The sequence below is a fragment of the Perna viridis genome, chromosome 13 (assembly GCF_037379345.1).
Source record: "Perna viridis isolate PV_CMFRI_1.1 ecotype Kerala chromosome 13, ASM3737934v1, whole genome shotgun sequence".
Classification (NCBI taxonomy): Eukaryota; Metazoa; Mollusca; class Bivalvia; order Mytilida; family Mytilidae; genus Perna; species Perna viridis.
The window spans coordinates 30,562,057-30,584,763 of NC_142457.1; the positions used below are offsets into that span (position 1 = coordinate 30,562,057).

At 33.6% G+C, this 22,707-nt stretch overlaps 1 protein-coding gene across 3 annotated transcripts in view; it reads left to right on the forward strand.

The window, feature by feature from the left end:
• The first annotated feature begins 19,568 nt into the window (after nucleotides 1-19,568).
• The window catches only part of LOC148600306 (uncharacterized), a 31,718-nt gene continuing 28,579 nt past the window's right edge, over nucleotides 19,569-22,707 (forward strand). The window contains exon 1 of one of the 3 annotated variants that reach the window (XM_088557834.1): nucleotides 19,569-19,672. The gene's annotated coding sequence lies outside the window, so the exon portion shown is untranslated. The remainder of the gene's footprint in view (nucleotides 19,673-22,707) is intronic. The other 2 variants (XM_088557832.1, XM_088557833.1) reach the window with 2 other exon arrangements.

Sequence of the window (22,707 nt, forward strand, 5' to 3'; positions counted from 1 at the left end):
TATTTTGGTCATGTAACCTTTGTTCAAGATTTAATGTGATTTTGATGTAAACAATGCAAGAAAAATTTGTTGGAAATTTTTTTTTATTCCCAAAGTTGTGGTCAGATTATTTTTTTTCGGCCAACTGAAGGTGCTAGTCGGGCAAAGAAAATCAAATGGTTGGTGCCTGACTGAATTTTGGATAATTGCCTCCAAATCATTTTTTTAAGTACATTATTATGGATCATATCAATTTTTTACCCTTAAAAAGTAGTATTTTGTAAAATAATTCTAGGTAACCTCAGTCATCTCAAACATAAACATGGGTAAAGTCTTGCATAATATGCAACTTCAGATATTGAAGTTAATGGAAAAATATTGCCACAGAAATCACTTATTTAGATCTACTAAAGCTTCCTTTCCTGTTTTTTTTACACGAATTTGATTATTTTTCAATTTAATGTGTGCAATATGAAACTTGCAAGGAATTAAATGTCAACTCAAAAAATGAAAAATATGCATGGTTTAAATATCATTGCGTTTAGAAAAAACATGTTTTCATTTCACAGTAGAAATTAAAAACAGATATTCAATATTGGTCATCAACAATGCATGAGGACGATTTGGAAGAGTAACAAAATTTTTTACCAAAAATACCAAAGGGAGACAATTTAAAACTCAATTGAGCTGTAATCCTATGTAGCTGGAGTGAGCTACCTAGCCTAATTTAGATATGGACAGTAACCAACATCTATATAAGAATTATGCCATATTGATCTACATGTATATTTCCCTTATGGTGACTTAGGTAAGGTATTCAATTAATAACTTCAGTGTTAACGAATCTATCAATTTATGGTGATACAAATCTGAGGTTATCAGATTTCAATAAAACTTTCGGGTTTCTCTTCCTTTATCCATTCAAAACTGTGTTTTTTTATTTCATATGATCTCCCTCCTATTTAATTTTCATAATTTCGTAAAACATGCCAAATGAAACCAACATATATCACAGACATATATATTTCTTTATTTCCTCAGACGAAGAGTACATTTAGAACACAAGAAGGTTACGTACTATATACAACAAAATAATGATTAAATAACAATTTATAGATCAAATATAACAAGAACAGATTCTAGGTACCCTGCCCGTTGAAAACATCTAAGCAGTTAAACAGGAAGTAGATGTCCGGCAGACCCAAAAATGAATCCCAACCCATAAGACCTCTACTTGAGGCTACATACTAAATTTCAGAATCTTACAATAAATGGTTTCTGAGAAAAATGTTATGAAGAAGTGTGACGGACGGACGTCCATCATTTCTATGTCCCTGCTCCAGTTGGAACGGGGGACAATAAGACTGGTGAAATAAGAAATACAAGACAGTATAACTTGTATAATGTTTAATATGAGACACTGATGATTCCTGTATTCCTGAAGTATAAATATGAGACACTGATGATTCCTGTATTCCTGAAGTATAAATATTAGACACTGATGATTCCTGTATTCCTGAAGTATAAATATGAGACACTGATGATTCCTGTATTCCTGAAGTATAAATATGAGAATATGAGACACTGGTGATTCCTGTATTCCTGAAGTACAAATATAAGTTTAAGTAGTACAAAAATCATGAAAACTTTGTTTTAGTTTTAGTAAAACAAGGGTTACTCATGAATAAGAAACTATTTAATTGATTGACAGGCAAAGAGACCAAAAACTCTTCTGCATGTAGTATAATATATACATTTAACACCACAACATACATGTAGACACTGATGTCATAACGTCATGGATTTTCCTTGTATTTCACACAATGATGGGGATGTATGAAAGGATGAAAAATATAGACATTTTGGTTGCTATGGGCAACCGTCAATGACAACGGCCTAAGAAGTTGAAAATTTGCCACTTTTGGCAATTTTTTAAGAGCCAAATGCATTTTTATGCAGGTTGATCAGACCTTCTGTTGTGGTTTGGCACAAAATACATTATCTCCTTTATCTTTTAATGCCAAAAAGTTATAGGGATCATATACTTATTTTTATATTACTATGGTTACAAAAATGAAGGAAATATAAAATGTTTAGAAAAGACTTCAAGACTTTAAAAAAAATATATATCAAATGTATGTGTTTTATCCTTACCCTAAAGATGGTTGACATTAACACATGCTGGAACAAAATACAAAATTCAATGTCAAGATGGAATTTAGAGTGGTTGCTATAGTTACAATTTCCATAGCAACGATCAAAATATTGGAAAAGTGTTCTTGATATCCATTTGATATAAGTTAATTCTGTATTATTATGCATAATTAATATAATAAATGATACTTTTTATGACTGCAAAAATATGCTTTCAGGATTTCTTCTGCCATACAAAAGATTTGTGGATTCATGATGTATCTGTGTTACTGTCATATTTTGAAATTTTGAAATTTATATGATATTGAAAGAATAGGGCTTTTAGGAAATTATGCCGAGTTCTTTTTACTACCAAATATATATTTTTACTAACTGAAGTATTATGTTAGCCAGTATATATACCTACATAACAGATAACATATGAAATTTGTAAGATTTAACCACGGTAACTATGGTTACTAACTCGAATGCTTGCTGAAATAGTCATAAGTTCAACAAGTATCTAAGAAATAAAATTCCTATTTAAAAATAGAATTTATTAAAATTTTTATTTTATTTAAATTCTGTGATGAAGAAATGAATATTTTACACATTAAAAAGCGTACGCTTGAACAGATATTCAATCATTATATTAAAACCTGAATAAAATCAGTTTTTGGAATTTTGACTTTTTGTTGCTATGGGAACGTAAATATGAAATACGATCTCTATAATTTTTCTGAATAAAAAAATCACCAGACCTTGAGTTGTAAAATGTTATGTATAAAAACATTCTGGTTCTCTGCGAAAAGACACAGTAAAGCTCGAAAAATGGCAAAAACGGTATTTTGTGACATTAAAGGCTGTTGCCATGGCAACCATTCGCCTTAGCAACCAAAATTTTTTGCAAAAAAAATCCTTTAACTTAGTACTTTTATCATGCCAAATTTCAAAAGAATCAATAACTATACGTGCCAAAAAAGTTAAAATGGTTACAGAGAATGACTATTTAAAAGAACAAAATTTCATGAATAATATGTATGAAGTTATTGTATATCTGACTGACGGACAAACAGACCGAAAACTGTCAGCAGTTTATTATGTACATGATCTAACTAGTTGTCAAGAGAATCAAAAAGAAACATGTACTAAGAAATTTGGCTCAAATATGGTTCAAACTTTAGTGGAAGATTATCGTTTCTTTGTTTAGGGAATCGATAGTATAAATTGAGCGTTAGACATCACAGTAAAGGTTACTTTTTGAGAAAAAAAATGTCGATTATAGTAAAAGACAATAACTGTAATAATAGATTAATGAAAAACAATTATCAAGCATTCAAAACGGCAAAACGGCAAAACCTGGTCAAATCAAGCATTCAAAACGGCAAAACCTGGTCAAATCAAGCATTCAAAACGGCAAAACGGCAAAACCTGGTCAAATCAAGCATTCAAAAAGGCAAAACCTGGTCAAATCAAGCATTCAAAACGGCAAAACCTGGTCAAATCAAGCATTCAAAACGGCAAAACGGCAAAACCTGGTCAAATCAAGCATTCAAAACGGCAAAACGGCAAAACCTGGTCAAATTACACCCGCTTGCTCCATCACTGTTCCCCGTCCATTTCGTAACCACTCCCCGACCCTCAACCCCTCGCTCCCCGCCCCTTCAGCCACCGTATAACTGCCCCCCCCACCTTTCCGGTGAAAAAAAAATATAATGAAATAATAGGATATCACTCATCCATGACATTAGTGGGCCCCCTCTTTGCCAGTCAATGGGCTTCCCTTTTTTGAAAATCCATGATCTGCCACTGAAGATAATAAGAGAATCTTAGAAAAAGTATATTGTCAGTTTATTAATATTCGATTGTAACTCAAGTTTAGTTACATTAAGTAAACATGAATATCATCTTCCATTTTTAGATAAAATCCATATCTAAGCAACTAAAAAATAGTCAGATTTTGTCATGAGTTATGCAGAGTTGGAAATAACAGGTTGTCTTAGGGCAGGACATACATTTTTTACATAAGAATAAATATTCATTTTAAGAATATTGGAACATATTTGTATATTGGACAATTTCAGATAACAATAATTAAAAAAAAATTGTTACTTCCTAAAATAGGTCTGCATCTGGTCACGTTATGTATCTTAAATTATAATGAGATGTGCAATAAGTGTACATGACACAATCACCATAAACACCTGCTCAATGAAAGACAGCCAGCAGCCTTCAACAAACCTCACAGGCATTGCTTGTCATCTTACTATTGGCCAAAAGATATAATGGAATGCAAACCAATCACAGCATCACCAATGGAAGACCCCCTCTGGACAAAACAAAAAAAAAAACAAAAGTGATCGAGACAAGCACAATTTCTAGCTTTGTAGGTGATTCCTGGCATAGGACAGGCACATATGAAATGTGGGGGTTTAAACTAGTTTTGTTGGCCCAATCTTCCCCCTAAATTTAATCCCAACATAGTACAAAATCGACGCACAATAAAAATCAATCGGCAAAAGTTCAGTTCAATTAGAGAGAACCTAAGACACAAGGACAACAGTATGGAGGAACTCCCTGTTACTGAAAGCTAGGTAAGAAGCAAGTACCGACTGATGGGAAAAAATCAAATGCATCAGTTCTTAATCCGACACATTACACTTCAAACATAGAATGATGTAATGATGCATCATCACCCAGAACAAACACATCTGATTGCCGTGGTGCTTTTAAATAACTTTAGGGTAAAGTCGAATTTAATTTTTTAAACTTATTATCAAATCATCCATATTTTTTTATCAAAAAGACCAACTGCAGAGACATACAGTACACCAAGAGACTTTCTGTGACTGACCACTGACATAGACATGTCCACTCTTTTAGTGGTATAATGATTAGCTTTTCACAGTAGTTGCAGGTCTAATAAAACCCCAGGCAGCCAATGCAAGCATCTCAGGGTGAAATACTTACCTGTACAGGATATGAACTGCATTATAATTAATTATTGCAACAGGTATTTTTTATGACAGGAAAACATCAATGGTCGTAAACCATGACTAGCTCATCAGGACTGTTGCTTTTTGAAGGTCTGACTTAGCATGGTATCATATGTCAGTGATAGTACGTTTAAAAGATTAAGTTTTTTGTGAGGGCCTCAGGGAAGATTAGTTTTGTAACTAACTGTGTTACCCTCTATAAATAAAGAATTTACTTACTTACTTACTTACTTAGTTTTATGTCTATGTTAGTGTTCAATCATGGAAAGTTAACCCTCCTCCACCCCCCCAACCCCGGAATACTGCATACCGCATAAGAAAACATGGAAATACCGATTTTTTTATTTTTGATTATAAATTTCGGCATATGCGTACCAAATAACCAAAAATGTACTACGTACTGCACCTTGGTGTACCGCATACTCCTTAAAAACACCCAGAATACCGTGTATTAAAAGGGGGGTTTCACCCACTCTTGACGTTCTGTAACTAAAATAATAAATTAATTAGTCTCTGCTTCTGGTTTCAGCTAAAAAAAATAAATTTTTTTATTGTTACTTTGCCAGGCAACCCTGTCAGTCATTAAAATTCACTTGCCCGAATCCTAAACTTTTGGATTCTATTCAATATAAATTTTGTTAAAATTTGACTTGCCCGAAAGGATTTTTACTGGCCAGCGGTCAGTTCTATTTTCACAGAGTGAACTTAACCTATCCAGTGCCTATCTAGTCATGCTAAAAATGAAATTCTGTCAGAGGATGAATTCATCAACATGATGATATCTATCCATGGTCATATTTTCCAACATTTGTTGAAGTTATTGCACCTTTTCGATGATTTTGTGCTGTTTTGATTGCAATTGTTAACTCCTCTAAATCTTTTAAAGATTGGAACCAATTTGGTATGAATGTTCTTTAAGGAATCTTTAACAAAATTATAATTGAATCCAACAAAAAGTGACTGTAGTTTCAAAATAAACTCTATTTTAGTCTATGGACACTTTTTGTTGAATCTAATCAAGCTGTTCCAGATTAACTCAGGTAAATGTGGCTTAAGCAACAATTTAACACATTAATTTAATCCGGATTTACATCAATGTGAACGGCATTGAATGTGGAATAATGTTACATTATATACACAATTTTAATCCGGATTAAAATAATCAGGATTAAGTATACCATAGTGTGAACTCAATATATTACTTTTAATGTGGATTTAATTGATCCGGATTAGATTAATCCTGATTAACTTACATTTGAAGATGCAGATTTTGCTTAATTTTTCATTAAGGCCAAAAGGTAAAAATGGTTTCACCAATCGATCGATCTAAAAAAAATGATTGCCTATATTGTGAAGAATGTTTATGAGAAGTAAAAAATCGTATGCATTGGTCCTGGGGTCAGGTACTATTATAATTGATACCATATGCCAGGACAATTTTGTTTACCTACCTGCCTATCTACACACATCCTCCTGTACTCTATATGGTAGAGTTTGGGGGGGGGGACAATTATTTATTTTAGGCCACAAAGATGATCAACAGGTGTTTACTTTTAAGTGGAGACAAATTTATTTACATCTTAGTGGCCATTTTCAAGATGGAATTTTAAAAATTGCTCTGGTTTTAGTGCTAAATGCTGGTCTGAAACAAAATTTGACATGGCTTCCTTGATGACTGGATGGGATTTTTGGACTACAAGATAACACTGAAAATAAAATGAGCTGAACACACTGTAGCATGAAATCATCTTCTTGCATATCCATTTTTTGTAAAAATCTGTTATAACAGAATAAATACAATGACGGATTCACGTATTGTAAACATTATACTTATATAAGCACATGTACATTATAATGATTTCAGTATTTGATAGGCAAATGTCAATATTAGTTTATCTTTAAACTTTTTAGGAACGGATGATGACATGGAAATCTTTTTGAGGAGAAGATCTGTGAAAGATGAAATAATAGCAAAAATGAAAAGGGATAAGGTATCTGTATAAATTATCTGACAAAATTGTCTAATCAGACCTGTAACCTGAGATTTGCCTTAGACTGTTTTAAGATAAATGTGCTTCAAGTAGTATCATTTCTGGTGAAAATTTGAAATTTCTTGAAGAATTTCATTTACATGTTCAAATCCTAAAAGGGTTTTAATTTATCTGTTATAAATTGTAAAAATATTTTAAGACTTAATATGTTGCATAAGGCCAAATAAAATAATTGTTTTAGTCCTCGTCACCTCTAAAAAAAGAATAGGATGGTAGTTACGAGAACTTTATGTCCCAACAACACTTCACACAAAGGGGACAATGAAATACTGGTGTCTGTCGCGTAAGCACTCTCACAACTACTGTATGTTATATGTATGCCAAGTTCTCAATTAATTTTCATTAAACTTTTCATAATGTTTATATCAATACATTAGACAAGTTAAAAATTCAGTGCTTGTCAACAAATTTTGTGAAAGTTATAACCCTTTGACTGTTGAAATCCAGGCCAGATACACTCACAACTACATCATGTACAAATTCATTCAAAATGTTTGTGTCATTGACCCTTTGTATAAGTATGTAACTGCCAGTCCGTTATTACTTTAAAAAGACTTGACAACTCTCGAATCAGTTTTTATTGAAAAATTGACTTCTGAGATTGCGAGATTCTATATGTGGCGCAGTGCGCATGTCACCCGGTTCATTCATAAGACCAGAAGATGCTAGTATTTACTGTGTACGTTCCCTATTTCCATGATTTATTGGGAAAACATGGAGACTCGTATGACAACTTATTCAAAGAAAGCAACAAACAACTACAGAGTTTGATGTTTACAAACCTACAACAAATATGCGTAAAAGCCGTTCAACAATGGTCATTCAACTGTGAAAGGACTAAACACATGCCATGGTGACCACGTGGTTTGCAGCAGACAACAAGTGGACACAAGTGGTATCTACTTCTATATTTGTGACTTATGATAATTATATTTTATAATAATTTCTACCCTGCAAATCTTGTAACAATTGATATGGCAAATATGAACAAAAATGAAAATACATGTCATGTCATGTACATACATAAATAAACATGCTTATTCATAAAATATTAGCCTTCATTTCTTCAACCCATTGAATATTCAAATACACATGGTAAAAAAAAACCAACACGTCTATCTATATTATATATGGCCTATGGTTATTTAATCATGAGATAATAACCTGATAAACGACTCAAGTGTGCTTTACTAAAATAATGTATACTATGGCTAATGGTGTTCTCTACAGTGTCTACAGCTGAATCTAGGTACAATTTATTCAAATTTTCTACAAAAGTATCTAGATCGGTTTGAAACGAAATACTGTTTACATCAAATTCATCAATCCGATCAGTAAGTTCATTTACAGGCTAAAAACCACTAATTCCACTTTCCATAGGCTTCTATGCTAATTTCACAATATTCAATGGCTTCTCTGGACTTTACCTTAACTTTAACCTGCAGAGGACTATATATCAGCATGATTCTACATATGTCAGCTCACAATCCTCAGAATGGCATGTGGGGTTAGCAGACTTGCAGTGCAGTACTGGTCACCGGAAGTGAAGGGTCTATAAATAGCATGGGAAATCCCAGTGTTTTCACAAGATAGGGGTATATTTAAAAATCATTATGGAGATTAGGCTTCACATCACAAGAAGCAAAATGCACCTATAAAATGTACCGAAATGTTTTTCCTTTCAGAAACTGTTTAAATTTTTTAAATAAGATGAGAACTTTTTTCACAGCACTATGAGGAACAGGGGTAATTTCTGCGTAGGACTATTTTTGCGTACATTCCAAATGCTCATTGGTTGAATTGGTGGTCTGTAACCTACATGTAATAACAAACTATTTTCAATATTGTCAACAAATTGATTTTTCTTGTGACTAATCCAACGGACAGGTTTACTAACACCCACCGTTGGACCTTTGTCATGGAAATCATTTGTTGTCAAAATAGAAAATGTGACATGTAATCGACAATGAACGTCAGAGATCAATCGATCAAAATCTACCAATTGAATTTCTGTTATAAAGGGAAATAAATCTGGCGAAACAATAAGATAATCAACAATGCTAGTTTCACTACATGTAACTTTACCTATACCTGCATCATCACAAATTCTACATTTGCTATAAAAATACTATTATTTTTGCAAAAATTTAACATTTTATAACCATAATTACTACATCGACCTCTATCTTCACTACTTCTATCCACAGGTATACCCTTTTCTTGCAGCTTTTGAAATTCATACAAATAGTTATGCACATCATTTATTTCATCAATATTCAAAAACCTAATTAAATTGTCATCAGGTACAACATAATCAGCCAGTGTACTAGATCTGGCATTAAAATCACCAATCAGTGCTGTAACAGTACTTTCAGTTTTTAATGACAAAAGTTCTGCTTCAATTTGGTCAAAAGACTCTTGTGAAGAATATTTAGAGTTTTCTGGGGGGTTATAAATGCACCCCAAAAGTAAATGTTTTTGTTTAATAATATTTTTAATGTTGACCCATAGCACAAATTCACAATCAGTATCTTGAAAATTAAGTATATCTTTTAACTTCTCTTTGAAAATAACAGTAATACCTCCTGATTTTTTTGAAAATTGTTTTCTACACTTCGAAAAACTACTATAACCGTCTGGTAAATTCAACACATCTAAATTATCAATTTTTGATTCAGTACATATAAAAATGTCATAATTTATTATAATATCATTGAATTCTTTGAATAACAATTTATTCTTTATACTACAAACATTTAGACATGAGATTTTAAGATTGTCAGAGGATTGATCAAAAACAAACTGTCCCCTTGTTGGCGTGTCCTATGTGGAACCGTTTTGAACATCTCCACCTTGCGGGTGTGTTGGGAAATGGTCCATAGGAGCTTGCATGTTTTCATTGTTCACACGTCTACCGTTAAATGTATCACTGATATACTGATGACCTTGTATTCGCATTTGCTGCACATCCTCTGGATAAATTCTTTGACCATTTACATAAAGTTTATCTTCTTTAAACTTAACTTTTTTCCCCATCCTTTGTTCCCTTTTAAACACTGGCCACAGAATATTCCGTCTCTCCATAATTTCGTTCGGGAATTGCTCGTAGACACTATATGGAGAGTCTAAGTTTACCAGCGGCTGCTTTTAAAACGCGGTCTCTATCCTTACGCCTTTCGAATTTCGCAACAATGGTACGAGGTTTACGATCACGTCTTGGTCTGAGCCTGTGCACAACATGAAACCTGATTTCATCATCAATACCCAGTTTTTCTTTAATAAATTTTTGTAATACGTTTTCAGTGTTGATGTTGTCAGGATCATTTCTTTCGCTCTCGTGCTCCTCAACACCCCCAAACAAAAGATTTTCCCTCATTGAACGAGATTGAACATCAACTAGCCGTTCCCTCAACTCGTCATTTTCATACTTCATTTGGTCTCGTTGCCGCTCGACCATATTCAGCCTTTGTGTAATATTTGTAGTGTTTATTTCCGATCCTGCTGTCCTGTTTTCTAATTGCTTTATGTCACTTTTTACCTGCAGTATTTCAGTCTCAATTTTCGAAAATCGGTTTTCAATTGCACCGAGTCTTCTGTCTATAGACGGCAAGGTTCAAGGTTACCCAAAAGAGCAGGGATAGAATCGATTTTATTCAATTTCGTATAAATGTCACTTAGAACTGCTTCTAATGGTAGACTGTTTGTGTTGAAATTTTGGGGGGAGGGTTGATCAGAGAATATCAAACGTTGTGGAATCGGTATTTGGTTTAATGCTGGAGTGTTACATGGTACATTATATTGTGTATTGTCATATAAAACTCTACGGGCACTCTCTATCGAGTTTCCAACAGGTGTATTACAATTGACATCCTTTGTGTTATTGTTTACTAAATTGTGTTCAGCCATTTTGGACAACGAAAACAAAATAGAGTCCGATTAAATGTAAGTAACTTCAACTACCTTTTGTGTATCTTCAATCCAAATATTATGTTACAATCCATAATCAATATAAATCAGTCCTACACTATTATATAGCCATGTAAATCCCAAAAACTCTATAAATACATAGAAAATTTTCGGAGCCCATAACTCACGTCCGAATAGTCCGCCATTGCAATAAGAAACTAGCTAGCTCTAGTAATAAAGAAACAGGAACAAAATGAAAAAAAGATAGTATTCTAAAAAAAAAATAGACAAAAGATATCATTGCCAGACCAATCTAAAGATAGTGATGATTCTGATGACGGTACCATAAAAAAGGGAAACCAACCATACAATCATTTGGTAGGAAATGCCACGAAAAAAAACTAGGAATTGGATGGGTTCACTTTAAAGAACAGGATAATATGTATCACCAGGTACGTGCAAAAAATGGAGGGAAAACAAGAATTATCAAAAGATGCTGTAATAGAAGATATTCTTGCCATATCTAAAGGAAATTTTTTTAAAGAGGAAAAAAGCAGGTTGGGTAAATGGACAGATTTTGATATCGATGTCTTAGACTTTGAAGAAAACTCTCTTCCTGAAAATGAGACAGTGGGCAACATGTATGAAAGAACTGGAATAAAAAGACTCAGATTTTATTTGGCAACAAAGATAAAAACTTCAATCAAAAGCCTACCCAACTTGAATTGAGAAGAAACTAGTATGGAACAGTTCGTACCAAAAAATACCGTAGTAAGCTCACATAATAGCAAATGTTTATCACCTCTTGACTCATCAGTACCTCCAACAAAGATCTTTGATGATTCCAGTTCCTCTGATCTTCCAGATGCTGATCTATCTAAAGCGAGTGAAATAATACAGTTCAAGGATGATTTTTCCAGACAGTCAGAGGAAGATAACAACTTTACTGTGCCATATACTGGTGACATTTTGGCTATTGCTACGGCATCTGCGGGGATTAATTTTGAAGACACATATAGCACATTAGAAACATCTGTGACCAAAAACACAGACATGAGAGAAGTTCCAACACACTCATCTTCTTTTGAAGATGTTAACATTCCTGCAATTGGATCAACCAGATCCCCTACTCCACCTATGTCAGAAAATGAAAGGACAATAAGTTCTCAGAATACGAATAGAGCAAGATATGATAAATAATTTTATTGATCCTTCTATAATTAATGAAAACATTAGATTCAAATTCATTGATAAGAAAGGGGTAGATGCCTTGGGGGTGTCTTGAGAGGCATATGATACATTCTGGGACGAATTCCTAAAAAAAATCATCTAAGGGTGAATTGGAAAGAAGTCCCCTTATCTAACCTTCAATGCAAAAAAAACAGAATGGGAGGCTGTCGGAAGAATACTTGCAAAAGGATTCAAAGATGTTGGTTTATATCCAATCAAACTTAGCAAGGCTTTTACCATTGCAATTATTTTCGGGGAAGAAGTAGTTACTAGTGATGACTTGTTGCATTCACTGTTTGGGTATGTTGCACCTATTGAAAAAGATGCCCTACAAAAAGCAATTAACAACAATCTGGATGATAAAGAGGATATGGAGGAATATGTTGATGTTTTGACAAGATTAGGGAGTAAAAATATTCCTACAGGGGACCAGGTGAAACCAGCTATATTGAAAATAGCTCAGAAAGAGTTAATTCAAACTACAAAATATGCCATTGACTCTATTTCACCAGTGGCCAGGGAAATTTTGTGTTCAAAACTTACTTCTCCACAGTCTGTAAGGGAAATGTATTTGGAAAAAGAACCGTCAAACTGAAAAGTTATGAAACTGTTTGAAGCTCAGGAGATGGGTATGGAGCAAGACCGATGCTTTGACTATTTAAAACAATATGTGAAAGCACTCGATTATAATGCCTTGAGACAGTTTTTAAGATATGTCACTGGAGCGGACATGATTTGCTTGAAGAAAATTGAAGTGCATTTCAACAACAGGTATGGCCTCAATCGTATTCCTGTAGTGAGAACTTGCTCGCCAATGATTGAGCTCTCTACAACTTACACTGATTACCCAGATTTCCGAGCGGAGTTTGATGCCTTGTTAAGAGTGCATCACCCTTTGGATATTGATTAGGGTCAAGAACTTAAAATGATTAGATTGCACTATAAAACAATTTGTTAACACTTTCGATTTTACACTGAGGATACTTTATTGTTTTATTATGTTGAACTGCCTTTGATCAGAAACCTAAGGTATATAGGGTCAAAGATTTGTTAAAATTTAGTAGAACAGCTTGATTATTTAGTTAAGATGTCTTTGATTGATATGAAAACTGAGGAAAGTGTTAATTGTATTTTAATTCATAATTTTTGCTAAGGACCTTTAAAAGTAATTTATGCATTTTTTCATGTCTTTCTCATGTCAATGAGATATGGAATAAGTTTACGTGACACAATTTTCACAAACCAGCAACAATTTGAAATCCTTTATGGAAGACAGCAAGCAGCCCTCAACGTAGACCTTAGGCGCTGTCTGCCATCTTGCTGTTGGCCCCAGGACAAACAAAATAAATATTCACAGAAGTCAGATGGTGTTGCGAACTCTGTTCATAATATACATTAAAATGGGCAGTTGTAGAAATTTGTTGTACTTTTGTTTACTTTCATCGCTTTGCCTGGAAACTGTTGCTAAAAGCCTGAAGTTTGATTTTAACTACTATTGTTGAAAGTGAAAGTAGCTGTACCAGATTCCGAGAGTACTCGGGCACTCTTTTATTATAATACATTAATTCTTATGTTATGTGTTTCGATTTTTGCCTTCTAACTTTGTGGCGTTCTGGGCTTTTATTATATCACTATACCAAAGCCAGGCGCTGGCAAGTCCTAATTCCGTATTTTGAAAAAAAAACGGAAAGCTGTGATTGGGTTCCGGCCAGTCTTTTCCTTCGTTTGTCATCATAAAGCTATGGAAAGCTTTTTATTCTGCAATGAGGTTATTTGTTTAACGAATAAAGGTATACGGTTATTTTTTTGCTGTATCTGTCGTACATTAGCAGGTTATCGACTTTCTGGCTCCTCCCACTCACGTGATCGGCGGAACTACTTTTTTCTGGTATGCGTAAATTAATCATGGCCGCCACCATAGATACGCAATCGGCAAACCTCAGGTGACTCCGCTACTCTACCTCAATCCCTCGAATGTGATACTGGATTTGATATGTGTCTACGCGCTACATTTATTCGCCGGAAGTTTACCGTGTGACCTATGACCATTGGAAGTATGGCTCGCTTGACCTAGCCATAGGGTGTACGATACGTTCTTTCAATAAGACGTACATATCCGTAAAAATAGAATTAAAAAAGTTAAGTTAATTATCTTAGAAAACGACATGTTTATATTTATAAGCACACATTTTCCAATTTCAAATCCATATTTATGGGCGCATCCACCTTTAAATAATTTAAATACCGCTACATAGAAGATTTCGAAAAGTAGCTCCAATGGCAGCTGACGTAATACACACCTGGTATGAGGAGGGTACGGACTCGGCCGAAGTTTTCACCTGAATAAAATAAAAGATTTTATGTAAACCAAATACAAAACTTTAATGTTCTTAAAATCGACTTTACAACATTCAAAATAATATTTGTATTTATTGTTCATTTTACTTATTTGTCTCTTGGAATTAAATAAATTTTGATACATTGCTTATTTTCTTCAAACAGCTTTGACGGATTATATGGTGCGGATTGAATTTCAATGTTTACTGAGTCATGCGCCATGCGTATTAATTTCTTTCTTCGGGTTTAATGATCGGGACTCCTCAGGGGATATGCATTTTAAAATTTTATTTTAAAAATGTACACACGCACAAAACTATTAATATAACAGGATAAAAACAATATAGGTACATTGTCAAAAATCATTGAAGATATATGTATTCGGCTTGGAAGGGGGGGAAATAACTCGGCGGAGCCTCGCATTTCCTACCCGTTCCGTCGCCTCATCACATATCTTCAATAATTTTCGACAAAGTACCTATACTTTTGTATATATTTTGGCACACTAAAAAATACAGTCCTTACCAAATACCTTTTCTAATACTAGTATAAGAATTACTCTGTTTAAAAATGCTCTGCGGTATATGTTTAAATGCTAGATTCAAAAGCGTCATTGTGTCTTTACTAACGAATAGGTGCTCGACATTATGTACACACATTGACAAGTCTAGCAAAATTAAAAACATCCACGAAATTTCTCCAAAATTAAAAGCAATGAGCAATGATACATAATACATCATGTATCTTTTTTTTTTTTGCTCATGAAACAAAACAACATGCGATGCCAAACTGTAAAACATCAGTAACAAAGGCAAAAACATCAGTAGCTTTATGATGACAAACAAAGGCAAAAACTGACCAAACCGAAGCTTCCATTTTTCCCCAAATCTGTATACTAAAAGCTCGCAAGTTAAGTTTGTTTTCCGTAAACAGCAATCAATAGCGATGTGCAAACTGCATAAAACTATATAAATGCTATAGTTAGATACATATTTTCGCATAGGCGATACATACAAATCGACTTTGGCGACTAAAAATACACAAAAGTCATGTGGAAAATCTCATTTTTGCCGGATTCGCAGATCAGGATGTTGGATGTTGTAAAGTTTCAAAATGTTCGAAACTTTTCTTATTTTCATATTTTTGTACTTTTTTTACCTTTTAAAGGTGTAACATGCAATAAACATATGCTATCTTCTTTTTATATCTTAAAAAGAAAAAATATGTAAACACAGATAATAAACATTGTAGTCTTTTTTTTATTTCTTGCGGGGAATTTGTAGTTGATTTGTGTTTGGTATTTTTTTCTTTTTTTCCCTATTTTTTTCTACACTCGATAACAAAGCTCTACACCAGGCCTTTCAATCATTGTATTTAATATCGTGTCAACTATAAATCAATATACAGTTGATGTCGAATATCCATATACAGTTCAACTGCATCATCTGTAGTTCGAGGGAATCTTTTATTTAATTCTTTATTTAAATTTAATTTCTTTCCTATATAAAACTTAAGCCAATATAAAAACAGCATAAAATGTGATGAATTTTTTTGACAAAAATCCAAGACGTGAAAGGAGTCATGACCATCGCCACTATACGTCACCTAAGTTACACGAGGCCTCCTCCCTTTCATACAAAAGCCTCTTGGACTTCATCACATAAGAACTAAACTCCATTCCATATATACCTCTCACTCTACTACATTCCCTTTACAAAACAAGTCTTGACACTCCTGTTTCTGACCCTACCTCTTGGACTTCATCACATAAGAACTAAACTCCATTCCATATATACCTCTCACTCTACTACATTCCCTTTACAAAACAAGTCTTGACACTCCTGTTTCTGACCCTACCTCATCATTATACAAACTTTTTGCCATCATTTTGGATATTAGTTCCCACAGAGTCTTTAAACCAGTTTGTGATGAATGTCAAGATAAAGAAAAAACAATCATTTCTTCCACTACCGTTTGTCAACAAAGGTATAGCTGCAATTAATTGGGCTAACATTCTCCATCACAAAAACGTTACCAGCAAAATTCCCCCATATTTTAAAGTCAAATCCATACCAATTATTTCATATTCCTATATTGCATCCAAAATTTTCAATTATAAAAGGCTATTGCAGAATCTCGAGATTGAGGACTTCAACTTGAAGTTCAAGGCTAAACCACCTGACTGTTCTTGTGAAAACTCTCTATTCAAATATGGTCCTTCTTGTCACATCGTTACGGGAGATTCAACCATCATCGAAAACGAATCTCTGTGTAATATCCTTTCTTAAGGTCCCAAATACCGTGAAACACGCCCCATAAATTGGAATTATAACTTTAGAGTTCTTATGAATGCCGTGGAGGACTACGCAAGAAAATGGATAAAACGAGAACAAGAAGACTGATTCTCTGTCAGAGTGGTTAGAGACCATGAGGTTCTTTAATTTTGTAACGAATGAAAGTTTTTAAGTAGGTCAATGAGTGTCAATGCTACATCATGCAGTTTTCAAAGACCCCGATGTCTGCTATACATAACAAATATGTTGTCGTACCAGACAAAACCCAAAAACAACATTGTTTTTGTATGCAAAACGTTTTACATTCAATGTTTATTATCAGACGCAGACGTAAAAAATAACAGCAGTGATTAGACCTATACCGCTACAATACTCTCCAAATAAAAGATTGTAGAAAGCCATAAATCTGTGCTATCCTCTTTTGATCTCTCTACCAAGAACGATGATTGTGATTTACTGTCTATGTACTGGATTCCTTAACTCCACAAGAATCCATACAAACAACGTTACATAGCTGAATCTGCAAAATGTACCACCAAACCTCTTCCAAAACTCTTAACTTCTATACTTAAAGGGGGTTACCCTTGTTACCCTCGTAGTGGTATTAATTCAATGTGGATCCTGAAAAATTCGAAAGATTTTTTTTGGAGACAATCAGTTCAAGTCTATTATCAGAATATACATGTAATAGCATTAAAACCTACTCCTATTCCCCATATATAGTTAAAGTCCCGACTTAAATAGATTATACATCGTTGATTTCCCCAAAAGATGGTACAATTGGATACAAATATATAGTTCTTGGTAGAGATTCTTCATACTTCGTAAGAAATAATTTCATATCATCTTCCAAATATACAGAAGAAGATGTTTACAAAATGCTGGAAATTTAATCGACAACATATTTGTCCAGTGTGATGGACGCGTTTTTCAACAAACGATCGGCATTCCAATGGGAAAAAATGTGCTCCTCTACTTGCTGACCTATTCCTTCATTCTTATGAGGCTGACTATAGCTGATCTGATCAGAAAGAAAGAATATCGTTTAGCTAGATCCTTTAATCTCAGTTTCCGCTACATATATGACGTATTATCTTTAAACAATCCTAATTTCGAGGATTTGATACATCGCATCTACCCCAAAGAACTTGAGATAATTAAAGGATACTACGTATACAGACTCTGTGAAGGCAGCCTCATATCTTAACCACACTTAGAAATCAATGGTAAAGGAAAACTATTGACGTTTGGTCAAGATATGACCTTTACTTTACAACAAACTTTACGACAAACGTGATGACTTTTTATTCAGAATTGTCAACTTTCCTTTCATCTGTGCCAATATCCATTCAGCACCTGGATATGGAATACTGTTCATATCACAGCTCATACGTTATGTCAGGGCTTGCCGACACTACGCAGACTTTTTGTATCGCGCTAGAATTCTAACAAATAAGCTTCTGGAACAGGGTTATCTTGCTATAAGATTGAAGTTATCACTACAGAAGTTTTATGGTCGTCATCATGAACTTGTGGGTCGCTACGGTGTATCCGTATGCGCTATGAAAACTGATGTGTTCAAAGTGTCATAGTTTTCCTTCCCTCTTTCGTCTACCCCGGACTTGACTTTTTAAGAGCAACTCGCCCGGTGTTTCTAGAAAAGCGGAGGACGCTTGCCCTACCAGTGCACATGGTCCATGCTCCCAGTTTTTAGTGGAGTCCGAGTTGCTCATTTACTTTTGTTACTTTGTATGTATGATTTTGGTTATTTGTTCTTTGTTGTGTGTGTCTGTTTCCCATGTCTGGTCTTTGTGCCTGAATTACATTCTTATAATTTTCGATAGAATCTTGTTTCCCTTGATTACTCTTCCATTTTTTATGTTTTACCTCCGTCGTCCGTTTCTTTTGCTGCTTTGTTTGTATGATTTTAATTACTTCATGTTCTTTGTTGTGTATGCCTGTTTTCCATGTCTGGTCTTTGTCCCTGGATTACATTCTTTTGATTACCGCTATAACCTTGGACATTTCCCTTGATTATTTATTTATAATTGAATAAAAAAAAATTATAAATCACATCATTTTTATAAATATTCATAAATGACTTATAAATATTAATAACCGAATTATAAATATTTGTAAATAAACTATAAATTCATTTATTAATATTTGCAAGGATTTATATATTTAACTCCTTGATATTTGTCATTGAATTATAAATATTTATAAATTATGTTATCATCTTTATAAGTATTTATATATGAATTATGAATATTCATAATTCAATTATAAATATTTATAATTATTTCAAAATATTTATAAATATCTTTGGCGTGCCATATAACATAACAAGAATGGAAATTATTGGCATGGAAAATGTCATTATGTCAAACCCTGCCTATATTTAAAACATGTTTAAAAGATACCACCTTTGACGTGTATTATACTGAAAAAAAATAAGACTTTTTTATATATTTATTTATTTATTTATTTTTGCTGAGTATTCGATGTGTATGCAAGTGCGTTTTTGTGCATAGCGTGCTACGTCCCTGATTAAATGTTGGCAGTCAGCGCCTCTGCTAAGGTCTGTCTGCTGCGACGTAATATGCGACGAGCTATTCGAATACCGAATTGTCCTATATTTTCCCGCCTAGACTGGGTTACTAGAGTGAACCAGTCTTATCGTCTGCAAGAAGTTTTAACCGATTGCTAGCAGCAGAAGTGAAGATTTATACTGATATATTCCAAGGTGACATATCAAAGACTTTAATATTAGCTTTAAACAACGAAACAAAATCGAACGAAGTTTTGTTTTTGTTTTTAAAAACTGTAACAGGAGGGGTTTCTGGAGAACTAGAGTAGCTTAGTGTTAGTATTAAGTCATTTATTTTCATCCATTAAAGTTTCAATCTCAGATAAATTTCCTCACTAATGGGTATTAATATGCTTAAACAACTCAACTTGAGTGAATTAAAAATTAGCAAGTTTCAATAATCTATTGATTGATCACACTGCAGTATATCAATTTTACGTAATCTAAAAAGTTCTAAATGATCTCAGTTCTTAATCAGTTTCAATCAAATAACTATTTGAATTGGAATTGAAATAAGATAAACAGTATTTTGAAATAATTGGCCTTAAAAAAAACCACATTTTTTAAATTCCCACTTATAAATATTTCTCTTAGAGACTAAAAATACATTCAATAGAGTTATTTTTGTCCAGTTCTATATTTTTTTTCAATAAATCCAATACTAGCATACTTCTATGTTTTTAGTGGAATTGTATTGTATCCCATATGGCTCTCTATACTTGTTTAATCTCTGCACAGCACCAGAAATGCGGGGCATTGGGGTACGACAACAAAAATGGGGGATAGTTGACATTTGATTTCCATTCACTGGTGTAATAGTTTAATAAAGACATTCACATGACTTGATTTACAGAAGTGGAAAGTTGAATGTTCGAATTTTGTTTTTATTAAAAAAAACAACTAAAAAACATTAGCGTCATCTGGTCAGAACAGTAACTTGATTGGAAGAATATCATTTTGACCAACACAATGGGGGTACTTCATGACTTGGAAGTCATGGTACCCTCATTATTTTACAATTTCGATAAAAATAAGTATAACTTCAATTAGTTGGCAAAACCACCCGGGTCCGGTCACACACACTGCTTTCAGGAGCATTGGATGACGTTGCATAATGAATAATATACATGATGTGAAAATGTAAGGTTCCACTATATAGATAAGTCACTGCAGATAACTCCATGGTAATTTGTGGAAATAAAGCTATATTGAGACACTTAAACAAGCAAATCCAACATTTTTTTTTCCTGTAAAAAGTATATATTTTTCATAACCTTACATTATGGAGATCCATAAAAAAAGATAGATATTCTTTCTATTTTGTTAGGAAAATCTGTAGCCATTGTAACATAATAAAAATATACATCAGTTTTCATAACAAATTTTTGATGCCTTCCCAAGTTAATTGTCAAAAAACAGGTTTTCTAAAATATCAGGCACTTAAAAACTGCTAGAAAAAGTAAGTTGGCATGTTATTGTGGAAAAAAAAACAAATTAAAAGTGTACCTCTTTCTGCTCTTTTGTTCATGATTTTAATTCTTAAAGTTTGTGCAAAATTTAGCATTTTTGAAAAACAGCCAGTTGGTACAGGGAAGAGAATCCAATCTGGTGAGGACCTGAATATCTCCGGATAGCTTTAAGCATGCATTTTGCACCTCTTTACCTTCAAAAGTATTGCATCTATTTATGTACAATTGCTCTACTACCCACAATCAATATTTCCACCAAGTTTCACCTTGTCAGTTTTGTGTATGAAACAGTGCACCTAAATTCCATTTGTATAGTGCAACCAAAACATGTCCCAGCTTTCACTGGCACAAACCCTTAAATATATGTCAGGGGCCATCCCTTGCAAAAAAAAGAAAAAGAATGCAACGCCAGAAGAAGTTTTACGCAAAAAAAACCTGACACTACCAGGGGGAGAAGATTTCTTGAATCCTTGACAACTGACTGCTCTTGGCATATGCATCATGCAAACAAGGACTTGATGTTTTGCACCTGGTGCATTGAAGCCCCCAATGCACCCTGTTCACTTGAATTTGATCAAGACGAACTTGACAAACTTTTGTTTGTTTGTTTTTTATTTTATAGAAAAAAAAAATTAAAAAATTCAACAAAAAAAGTGGTGTTTTTCAAAGTCTTTGAAAGTGAAAAAAGGTGTCAGGAGAGGGCTCGAATGCAGGATTTGGCTTTATTTTCTCCAGAGCTACTGGGGGCCATATGCGGCCCCATACCTCCTGCCTTAGCACGAACAGCATAGCCGTCTGCAATTGTAGGTCCACTTGAAATTTTTAGTTCCACTCATTCTTCTTCATTTACTGGACCAATGTCAGTCCCTCTACTATTCCTAAATTCTTTGACGGGGGTGGTGGTCGGATGAGAATTTTTATTTTGCAAGTGCAGTATTTTTATTTATATTTCAGCAGCAAGCGAAAATCGATATTTTCTATTTAACAATCTGCCTAGTTGAATAATGGGGGGAATTTTTTTTTTTTTTTTTTCATTGAATGAATAAATGTATTTTTCCAAAGTCCCAGCCTCATGTATTGGGGAACCTTAAGGGAAATTAAGATAGTACACATAATAAACATAGAGCTCAGACCACTTCGTTACGCTCGCTATTGAAATTTAATATGGAGTTGGCATTGTCTATGGCAGCGAGCACCGTAAGCTTTACCATACTTGTACTGTATGTGCCAGACTTGTAAGAATAGTTAAAATGATTAAAACCCCTTAGGCACAAAAAGGGTGATTGGAAAAGAACTTTTTCACAAGCACAATATTTTTATTTATTATCAAATTATATTTCAGCAGCAAGTGAAACCAATATTTTTGCAAGTAAAAGCACATAATTGATAGTTTGAACAGCTTTAAATCTTTGAATTTAAATTTGCTTACCTGGTAATCGTTTTAAACAGGACAAATATTTAACCAAAATCAAAAGTGGCCCCTTTTTATACTTGGCCACATAACAGGTGAGGTATATTTGAAAATCTGCTATTTAAATGATGAAAGAATTATTTTTTTTTTTTTCAAAACAGATCCCAGCCCCCTCTTTCCCCCTCAATTTCCAATGGCTGATATCTAAGTAACACATTTTTTTTTAACTCTTAAGTAGCATCCTTTTTACAAATCTGATTTTATTATGCTTAATCAAATCCATATTTTACTGTTATAATTATCCTTTTTTT